This window comes from Quercus robur, chromosome 4 (assembly GCF_932294415.1).
Source record: "Quercus robur chromosome 4, dhQueRobu3.1, whole genome shotgun sequence".
In the NCBI taxonomy this organism is placed as follows: Eukaryota; Viridiplantae; Streptophyta; class Magnoliopsida; order Fagales; family Fagaceae; genus Quercus; species Quercus robur.
The window spans coordinates 2,338,213-2,349,717 of record NC_065537.1 but is presented as its reverse complement, the minus strand read 5'-3'; the positions used below and the strand labels follow the sequence as shown (position 1 = coordinate 2,349,717).

The window sequence follows — 11,505 nt, the reverse complement described above, 5'->3', positions numbered from 1 at the left end:
TCATAAGTTTAATGGAAGTTTTGTTTGTGTGCAAGCGTTTCAGGTTACAGGTATATAAGTGTAAGTGCTTCACAACTTCTAGATTAGGTGTGAGTGAGTTTTCCCACTGTTCCCAAACTCACATTTAAGTCGAGAGTCTGTTATAGGAGTTTTGTCATGAAATAGCCAAAGGGGGAGATTGTAAAATTGTGATTTACAACTATGTATTTAGTTGGCTTTTATTCCATACCAAATTTGATTGTAATTTTATTCAATCTTTTGTACCCTATATTTATTGTGGGATTTGATTGTAAGGGTTGTGTGATAGAGAGAGAGAGAGTGTGTGTGTGAAGACTCAAGCTATTGAAGATTGAAGAGGTTTTCGTGGGTATCTCGCGACTTAGCATCCTGCAAAGTAATGCATATGCCCTACATATGACTAGAATAAGAAGAGTCAGTATAGATGGAGATAGCTGTGTCTCGCGAGTATCTCACAAGTAAAGCCTTCTCGCGAGACATTTTGTTTTGCCAGACTGTACTATTTGATACACACTTTCTGTACCCACACTATATATATCCACATTACTCACAAATGTTAAGGAGTGCTTCTAAGAGAAAACCCTAGCCTCAAACCTTGAGAGTTAGAGATTATCATATCCAAATATCTCTACACATATGCTTTTGGATTTTCCTCAACTCTTACCTCTCCATTTCCATACCATTGAGAGGTTGATATCCCAAACACTTATTATACCCTTTTAGAGTGTCAAGTGATTGTTTGGTGCTGCTGGGAAGCATTGGAAAAAGCCTAGGATGGCAGATGCAACATGGAGCTTGTTGCGGGATCCGAAGAGTTAGACAAGACATGGTTCCGAGAAGCCTTGTTGGAGTAGGAGGTTGGAGGGTTTAGGTACAGTGGGTAGAGTAGGCTTGGAAGCTCTCTTGCTAACCCATGTATCCCAACTAATTGTTTAGTGGATCAATTACCGCTTGGAGGGCGGCAGAGAGGTTTTTCGCCGAGTTCTTCGGTTTCCTCTTCGATAACACATCGACGTGTTATCTGTGTTTGCATTCTTCTTCCCTACTCTTTTACATTTCATTTTACTACTGTGATTATATGAATATGTGTTAGAGTAGCTTGTTTGTTTATCCGCTCACATTTACGTTATTCTGCACTTAGAATTAAGTTAATGTAAAATCTATCGAGCCATAACTTTAATTTGGAGGTCTAAACAGCTCTTGTGTTTTTAACACATTTTCGAGCTTTCAAGACTCTCCAAGCCAAATCTACCCAGTGTACCTAAGCCCTCCAAGCTTCTACTCCAACAAGGTTACGTTGAACCTTTGTCTTCTCTAGCTTACCGGATTCCGCTATAGCCCATAGCATCCACCAATATCAATTGGTCCCTTCCTAACTGCTTCCCAAGTACCAAGAAGCCTTCTCACAGATATGGGTATGGTGAGAAAAAAATTTGGCTAATGAACCTCTCAAGGATGTAACAATGGAGAGGGTGAGAGTTGAGGAATTTGAAAAGTCACTATGTAAAGATTATGGATGAGTCAATATTGTTTTTCTCTAGGGTTTCTCTCTCAAAATTCTCTTTGGAAGCTCTCTATATTTCGTGGGTATAAGGGGTATTTATACTGGAGTGAGAAAGGAATGCGAAAAGTCAGTTTTTTTTTTCTTTCCAAAACAGAGTGGACTCGGGACTTGGCCTCACGACTTGACTAAGTCGCAAGTCCATGCTTTGATTTTGTTAGGAACAACTTCAATTCCTCTCCGACTTACCATAAACCCTAACAGCTTTCTGGATGTGACTCCAAAAGTGCACTTCTTTGGATTCAATTGCAACTTGTAGAATTGAATTCTTTCAAAGAACTTCCATAAAGCTAATATATTCCCCTCACGGTCTTTGGACTTCACTGACATATCATCAACATAAACCTCTACTTCTTTGTGGATCAAATCATGCAACAAAGTGGTAGTTGCACGTTGGTAAGTTGCACCAGCATTCTTAAGGCCAAATGGCATGACCTTGTAGCAATATGTCCCTCATGGAGTAATGAAGGAGGTTTTCTCCATCTTCTAAAGCCATCTTTATCTGATTGTACCTTGAAAAACCATCCGTAAATGACAAGAAGACATGTCCTACTGTGTTATAAACCAAGATATCAATGCGAGGCAAAGGAAAGTCATCTTTTGGGCTAGCCTTATTTAGATCTCGGAAGTCTACACACATCCTTACTTTTCCATCTTTCTTCAGTACTAGGACCACATTAGCTAACCATTCTGGGTAATTGACCACCTTAAGGAACCTTGCATTGTACTATTTCTCGACTTCTTCTTTGATCTTGAGAGTCCACTCTAGCTTCATTCTTCTTAAATTCTGCTTGACTAGCTTCATAGCTGGATCTGTTGGTGATAATTCCTTGGATATCAGTAGGTTGACGAGACTCGAACGATGATCTTTGGGCTATATCCTGTAATACAAAGAACACTGAATCAGAGGGGACCGATGGGGACCGGCCAAAAGTTCTCCGATGATGAAGTTAGTTACTTTCGAACTCTCTGTAAGGAAGAAGTATTTTCTCAAAATAAAATTGTCTGAATCCCTTACCCTTCATCGAAGAATCCTTATATAGCATGTGTGGAACGATTATCTGTTTAGTAACTGTTCCCAATGTCGAGGAGTCCGGAGAATTGGCGGTAACTTCCATAACCGCTATGGAAGTTACCTAGGTTGGATGGGCCGTTCCATGGTGAACTCGTCCATCTTTTATCCAAGACGGACGAGACCATCTTGGATGGCTTGCCCTTGCATGAATGATGATGAGTGAGATTCCCATGAGACCTCGTCCGTCCATAGACGAACGAGGTTGGCCAGGACGCTTGGAATATTTACTGCACCTGTTTGATTTGTCGTAGCTTGTCTTTCGTTGGACGAGACATATGGATGAGTTATGGAGTTGGATGTTTTCTGTGACACCATCAGTTGGAATGCAATGCTACACTATATTTGTATCAATACCTGGCATATCTTTGTATGACCATGCAAATACCTCTTTGAATTCTATCAACAGTGCCACTAATGCGTCTTTCTCAGAGGTGGTTAAGGTATTGCCAACTTGTATCATTTTAGGTTCATCATCAATTCCCAGGTTAATAGGTTGGGTTTCTTATTTTATAGGTTCTAAATGCCCTTGTTTTAATTCCTAATTATTAAGAGTTTCTTTACCAATTTCAAAAACAAAAACATTCAAAGCCAACAAATAAGTAGAATCAAAAATCATATTATAAGGAAAATAGTTCTCAACAAACTCAATAGACTTAACTAAAACAGACTTAACAGGAATACTATCACAAACAGAATTGATAGGAATTGTAATACTAGTAGAAATAGACTTGATAGGGATAGAAACAATGTTTTTGGCAGGGGTGACAAGTTTGACGGTCTTGATCTTCTCGTCAAGAGTGGTTGACTCAATAGTCTTGATCTTCTTCACGGAGTCCTCCATGGGGTGGGTAGCTCCCTCCCATGCCTAGTTCTTCAACTCGGTTGTGGCTTCAACAATAACAGGTGGCTCCCAGTGAATTCCTTCTTCCCTCAGCATCAGTACTGTGGGATCATCCATATAATCCATGGCTTCACCATCAATCTCCATATCTGTGGGCTTGTCAGTCACAAAAGTATCCAAGCGCTCTATGCTATCCATCCACTCACGAAACAAATCTTACTTCCCTTTGTTTTCAAGTGGGTGTATAGAGGGAGGTATTCTGACTCACTGCCTTCCATCTTCTTATTATCATCTTCAAGGCTTTCCAGTGTTATGTTTCTGAGACTATGGACCATCAGTTTTTGGTCAAGAGCGGCCAATCTAGCATCTATGTCATCTTCTTCTTCAGTATATGAGGTCAGTGAGCCAAGTTCTGAATTGTGAAATGACCCCAGCTCAGGAATATCTCTACCATGCTTGTCATAATGAGGACCTAACTTTGAACTAACATCAGTAATGTAGGCTCCAATTCGAGAAATGCCCATAATCTACACTATCGGCTTTTCCAATCTCCTCTCCTACAGCTTCTAACACATTTTCTAGCCTACATTAATCATTGTTAGCGTCGCTCCCCATGTCTATAGGCTCAGCTTCGGCATCATCTTCTATATCTTTATCATGGTAATCCGCATCATCATCATAGTCTTCATAATAAAGCCCATCATCTTCATATTCTCTATCACTAGGGGGTTCACCCCAATCATTGCCATTGTATTGGCTATCATAGTCTTCACTATCGTTGCTTTCACTATCATTGTTACTATCGTCATCACCATCTCCATTGTCACTGTTGCTGCTATCACTACTACTATCACTCTTAATGTTGCTACCTTCATTGTCATCACTAAGGGCTTCTCCCCCTTCCTCATCTTCATCAATTGTTCTTGCTTCATACAGGCTCTTCAATGCATGTTGGCAAGCCTCCCAGTACTTCTTCTTCTATATTGCAAATGGCAACTCCTAGAAGCGTAGTCATTGCATCAGGGTCCATATAATCAACCCAATCAGTAGGAACCAAGGTTGTGTCTTCTTTCTTTAGCTCTGGAAGCTTGTTATTACAATCAAGTAGTAGCTCGAACCTAGGCATCATAATTCTGGTCTCAGGATCAAATCTTGGTTTAGGAAATCCCCAATAGCGTTGACTATCTCCAGTTTTGACAAACTTTCCGTTCAATGTAGGAGTATAAGGCCTTAGGGGTTTTGGAGGGCAAGGAAGTCCTTTTGCTTTAGCCTTGGCACAGGCCATTCTTCTCACCTCCATCTCTAACAAGTCATCATCAGTGGGCTTATAGCCTAGCCCAAAAGGTGGTGTGGCAGTAGGAATCATCGGGATTTAAACAATTGGTTTCTTCATAGTCTTCCCCAAGTTCATCTCCAAAAGATAATTCATTCTCCTCATCATTGCCACCACACTATTGTGGTTGTAGGGAGCAAAGTCTATAGGGATCTTCTCCACTTCCTCTTCCCTTCTTTTAAAGCCAGGCCTCTCAATCTCAAAGCCATCCAAAGTCAATGGCTCCTTCTCTTAATCGATACCAAAGATAGGCTTGGGTGCTGTCAAAGTATCACCATATATGGTAACTATGGCTCCTTCATGTGGAAATCGAATCCTTTGGTATAGGGATGAAGGCACGGCCTCTGTGTCATGGATCCATGGTCGCCCAAGGAGCATATTGAAGCACGATGCTATGTTCAAAACTTGAAATTCCACCTTCTTGATCATCAGCCCTATAGTGAGCTCCAATGTTATAGTCCCCAAGACCTCCCTTCTACTATTATCATATGCCCTCACATGTTGATTAGTTGGCACAAAATCTTCAATACTTAGGCCTAAGCAAGTTGTAGTCTTTAAAGGACACACATTCAAGGCACTCCCATAATCAATTAGAACCATCAGAATCCTCTTTCCTTTGGCATCTACAGTAATGTGCAATGGGTTTTTGTGGTGCTTCCCCTTCTTTGTCAAATCTTTATCGAAGTAGGAAATAGTGAGTTCCCTACTTATGGACCTAATTATAGCATTCAAATCTTGAGAAGTAGTGGTTGTAGGGACTTGGATTTGATTGAGAAGGTCTACTAGATTTTGGCGGTGCTTGTATGAGGCCATGAGTAAACCCCATAAAGATATGTTGGCTTGCGTCTTCTATAGTTGCTTGAGGTTCTCATCTTCTTCAACAGGTGTTTGTTAGGTGGCTTTATTCAAGGCTTCTATTGGGTTGTCTATCTCTAGGTGTGGGGGTTTGAAGTGTCTCCCTCCCTTGTGATGTGAGCAATTTTTGTTGGGTCATTAGGATCGGTATCTTAGGGTTTGAAGTGTCTCCCCCCATTTGTGGATGTTAGGTTACTTGATTGGGGTTTGAAGTGTCTCCCCTCGTACGTAGGTGCTTGATTATTTGATTGGGATTCGAAGTGTCTCCCCCTATATGTAGGTGCTTGATTATTTGATTAGGGTTCGAAGTGTCTCCCCCCATTTGTGGATATTGGGTAATTTGATTGGGGTTTGAAGTGTCTCCCCCCATTAGTGGATGTTGGGATATTTCTAGTTTCTCATACATCTTCACTCCATATAGCATATCCTATAGTGGATGTCATACCTATCAACTCTTCTCATGTCATCATAAAGCACTCGGGTAGGTCATGAATTAATTTAGATGGGACCTCTTTACTTTCCTCTTCAATCATCAAGTAATTAATCCTCGACCCTCTTCCAAAATTGTGGTTAGGCAAGGGATTATTAGTGATGCTAGGCCTTGTAGGCAGTGCAATCACCCTATTGTCTACTAAGTCTTGAATTGCATGATGAAGGCCAAAACGCTTGTCGGTATCATGGCCAGGGCCTTTGTGGTAGGCACATCTCTTATTCACATCAAATCTTGTAGGTGGTGGGTTTGGAATTGGTCTTGGGTCTAAGGGCTTTAGTAACCCTTTTGCCCTTTGCTTCTCAAATACTTGGCTCACACGCTGATAATAGCTTAATTTGGCATATTTATATCATTATTAGAAAGCATTATCATACTTATTTTGAGTTAATTCATGCATTTTATAATTGGTTTTGGAATAATGCTGAATAATCAATTTTGTGCTTAATTGAATTTTAATGCAAGAATTTGTCTTTTGTAGGATAATGAAATTAAATAAGTAGATTTGAGCAAAGAAGAAAGCTAATGGACTTTACTTTTACAAGGGCCATGATGAAGTCAAAGAAGGCCAACCCAATTAAATTCAAGTCCAATTGGAGTAAGGAATCAAACGAAATTTGCACCTAATTCAAGTCCAATTCGGATTAGGATTCCAGCTTGCACACCAGTTAGTATTTGGAGCATAACTTTCGGCTCCAATGTCCAATCGAGATGATTCAAGTTGGGCTGGAAAGATAACTTAAAGGGTTAAAACTTTATAATTTACAAAAAGTCCGAATTCTGAATTTAAAAGGGCCAAAAATGTCGGTTAAGTGAAGCCTAAAAACCTGGGACTTTCTCCAAACGGGAATTCAACTTGTAATAGGATTCCTTGACCTATTTATAGGCTCTTTAGGGTGAAATTCAGGGAGGAGCTGCTGTAGAACATAATTTAGGTTTTATTAAAGTTTCTTTACAGTTTTTAGAGTTTTATTTGTGTTATGGCTTGCTAGAAGTCTTGCTAAGGTAAGGGGTGAAATCCAACCGTTTATTGGTATGTTCTTAACAATTATTTATTGGTTTTAATGTTTATGTTTTTATGTTTTTGATTTTTTTACTTATCTAGAAAAGTGTTTAGTTCTGTATAATCCTTTGATTTATCGTATACTCCGGGCACGTTAAATGCTTAGTATTCCCTGCGAACTAATTCACTAGTTTTGTTTTGCCTAAAATCAATCAATTGCATTAAACTACCTTAGACAATTAATTCTTGAGTTTTTATTGTTAAATCATTCGACTAAGATCATCCTTCGTATGAATTTTAGTTGAGTTATAAAATAAATATTGTTAAGACTACTAATAGATGTGTCGTGTGTGGATCCCTAAACCTTAGCACCTTAATATATTGTTATTTTCACTTAATTTAAATTACCTTTACCAAACTACCAAAAAACACTTTAGTTAAACTTTATTATTCTAGTTTTATTCTCTTGTGGTTTGCTAATCAATTCCCTTTTCCTTGTGGATTCGACCTTGGACTTTTCGAGTTCGTGACAATCTTGCACTTGGGAGCATTATTTAAGTCACAGTAAGTTTTTGGCGCCGTTGCCGGGGATCAAACCCGGGTCACCCGCGTGACAGGCGGGAATACTCACCACTATACTACAACCTTATAGGCAGTGCAATCACCTTATTGTCTATTAAGTCTTGAATTGCATGATGAAGGACAAAACACTTGTCGGTATCATGGCCAGGGCCTTGATGGTTGGCATATCTCTTATTCACATCAAATCTTGCAGGTAGTGGGTTTGGAATTGGTCTTGAGTCAAAGGGCTTTAGTAACCCTTTTACCATTTGCTTCTCAAATACTTGGCTCACATGCATATACAACTCATGAAACTCCCTCCTAGGCCTTGGGGGTGGCCCTAGTGATATTTGCACGGGTGCAATAGGTGCAATAAGTCGATAAGGATCATTTTTATAGATATTAGAGACTTTTGCAGTTTTAGAACTAGATCCCAAATTCTTTTTAAACCTTGGTGGGTCTTCATTCTTTATAGTGCCATTATTTATTGCATCTTCATTTTGGGTTCCAGCAACAATCAAAGCTTTAAAGTTAGGAAAATATTGGGCAAACAAGTACTTATGGTATACAGGTAATAAATTCTTTACAACCATAACTAATTGTTCTTCTTCACTTAGCTTATTCATCATCTGTGCAGTTTTGGACCTCCACTTGGTAATGAAGGTAGAGAAGGATTCTTTCAGCTTTTACTTCGTGGTCTCAAGATCCCTCCTTGTTATATCCACCTCTATGTTGTACTTGTATTACTTGTGAAACTCATGTTAGATATCCTCCCAAATCCTTGCTCTAGCAACTTCTAGATTGAGGAACCACCTAAGAGCGGCTCCAGTTAGAGTGTTTTAGAACATTTGAGCGAGTAGCTCTTCAGTTGCTCCCAAGGGTTGCATGGCTCTCATATACATCTGAAAGTTCAAATATGTGTATAAACACCGTTGAACGTTTAGACCCCCAAATTACAACTTAACCAATTCAAGCATTATGTCAAACAACTAGTGTGCGGAATGTAAGGTTGAATTTATTCAACCATCTAATTGGCTTTATTCCGTGCCAAATTTGCTTGTAATTCAGCATTTAGTAACCCTGTATTTAGGTGGGATTGTTGTAAGGGTAGTGAGTGAGATAGAGTGAAGATTGCTCAAGAGTGTGCAAGAAAACAGAGTGTCGCGGCTGGGACTCGCGGGTGGACTCGCAGCTTCAACCCGCCAGAAACTGCACACGTGCCAAGCATGCTGGAAGATGAACAGTCATGCTAGCTGGAGCACTACAGGACAAAACAGGACAACTGGCCATACGGTTAACTCGCGACTGGAACTCGCGACTTAGTCAAGCCGCGAGGTCAAGCCGCGAGCCACCCCTGTTTTGGAAAAACCTGACGTTTCACATTCCTCTTCACTCCAGTATAAATACCCTTTTAACCCACGATTGAAAGAGAGCTTCCAGAGAGAATTTTGAGAGAGAAACCCTAAAGAAAAACCAGATTGTTTCACCCACAATTTCTACCTTAGAGTCTCATCAAAATCCCTCACTCTCTTCCTCTCCATTGTCAAATCCTTGAGAGGCATTATACCAAACCTGGTTCTCACCATTATCATCTCTGTGAGACAGTCGTTTGGATTTCTGGGAAGCAGTTAGGAAGGAGCCAATCTTCATTGGTTGATGCTACGGTGTAGTAGCGGAATCCGGAAAGCTAGAAAAGAAAAAGGTTCGGCGCAACCTCGTTGGAGCAAGAAGCTTGGAGGGCTTAGGTGCATTGGGTAGATTAGGCTTGGAGGGTCTATTGCTGTCCTTGTATCCCAACTGTATTTTCTAGTGGATTGATTACCGCTTGGAGGGCGGCGGAGAGGTTTTTCGCCGAGGTCTTCGGTTTCCTCTTCGATAACATATCTGGTGTTATCTCTGTGTTTGCATCTTCCTTCCTCTCTATCTCTGCCTTTACATTATCTGCTGTGGTTTATTTTGTTATGGCTTAGATAGTTGTTTAACCAATTCCATATTATAGCATATGTTAAGTTTCCGCACACTAGTTGTTTGACATATTGCTTGTGTTGGTTAAGTTGGTTTTTGGGGGTCTAAATGTTCAAAAGTGTTTTTGTACACGTTTTTGAACTTTCAATTGGTATCAGAGCGGGTACACAGCTGTTTGGTTTCATTACCATTGTGTGATCCTTGACTCCCTTTTTGAGATGGATAGGTCTCAATCCCTTAATGCACCTCCATATTTTGATGGAAGTAATTATGCGTTTTGGAAGGTTCGTATGAGAGCTTTTCTATGCTCTATTGATGAATCCATGTGGGATGCTGTTGAGATTGGTTGGACCAAACCTGAGGCAGCCAAATCCACATGGGATAAGGCAGCACTTACTGCATCTAATGCTAACAGTAAAGCACTAAATGCTATTTTCTGTGGTGTGTCTCCAGATGAATTTCACAGGATTTCTCACATTACCATTGCCAAAGATGCTTGGGAGATTCTGGAAACTACTTATGAAGGCACGAAGAAAGTGAAAGATACCAAGTTACAAATGCTGACCACTCGGTTTGAGGAGCTCAAGATGAGTGAGGATGAGTCTTTCGACTCGTTCTATGGGAAGCTAAATGAAGTGGTTGTCAGTAAGTTTAACTTGGGGGAGAAAATGGAGGACTCAAAGATTGTGAGGAAGATCCTTTGATCATTGCCGGAAAGTTTTCGTGCTAAGGTGACAGCTATTGAAGAGAGCAAGGATCTTGACGACATCAAGGTACAGGAGCTGGTTGGTTCTTTACAGACTTATGAGATGTCGCTGCCCAATCAACGGAAGAGCAAATCCCTTGCTCTAAAGACTATTAATGAGAAGGTGGAAGATCAAGGCTCATCAGGAGAAGATATGGTTGACAAAGATGTAGCCTATCTTGTTAAGAATTTCAGAAAGTTTTTGAAATTTAAAAACAATGGAAAATTTGATAATAAGAGAAAATTCCAAAATTCTGGAAGGGAGAAGAGGGATTTCAATAAGAAAGATGGAAAAGAATCCCAATCCTCACAAGGTGTCATTTGTTTTGAATGCAACGGGCATGGACACTTTAAAAAGGAATGTCCGAACTATTTGAAATCGAAAGGCAAAGTGTATGCCACAACCTTGAGTGACTCAGATTCGTCTGACTCAGAATCTGAAGAGAGCTGTGATGGAGAAGGAAACTATTCAGCTTTCATGACTATTGCTCATGTCGAGTCTTCGGATGAGTTGAATTTGCGTGTGCAAGACCTTGGAGAACATAGTGATGATGAATCACTAGGAATTGTTGAAGAATCAGAAGCTGAAGAAGAAGAAAGCACAGCAACTCTTCAAGAAAATTACAACTCACTCTTGGAGAAGTCGGGTGAATACACAAGGGTAGCCAAGGTTGCTGTGAGAAAGATGAAGAAGGCTGAGGAGGACTACAAAAGTCTCCTAATCCGGTATAGGGAGGCCAAATGCGAGATTGAAACTCTGAATGGTGAGCTGTCCGAAGCTTACACTAAAGTGAGATTTCTTGAGAACGAGGTTGTGCAAGCAAATGCAAAAATAGAGAGGGTCACCACCAAGAAGCTAGATGATGTTATATCTTCTCAAAAGAGCTTTTCAGACAAATCTGGACTGGGATATACCGGAGGAAGTAGCTCAACTGGACATGTCACTAAAGAAGTGAAGTTTGTGAAGGCCAAAGATCCAGTTGTAGCTGATCCTACTGGTGTGAAGCTCGAGGTGGAGGAGAAGAAGAATGTGGTGGACCAACGGATGTTAAATCATC

General features: G+C 40.3%; 1 non-coding gene across 1 annotated transcript; it reads right to left on the bottom strand.

The window, feature by feature from the left end:
- Positions 1-7,752: 7,752 nt before the first annotated feature.
- On the bottom strand, positions 7,753-7,830 carry TRNAD-GUC (transfer RNA aspartic acid (anticodon GUC)). Its single transcript has one exon. It is a non-coding gene; the product is annotated as a tRNA-Asp (tRNA).
- Between the last annotated feature and the right edge of the window lie 3,675 nt (positions 7,831-11,505).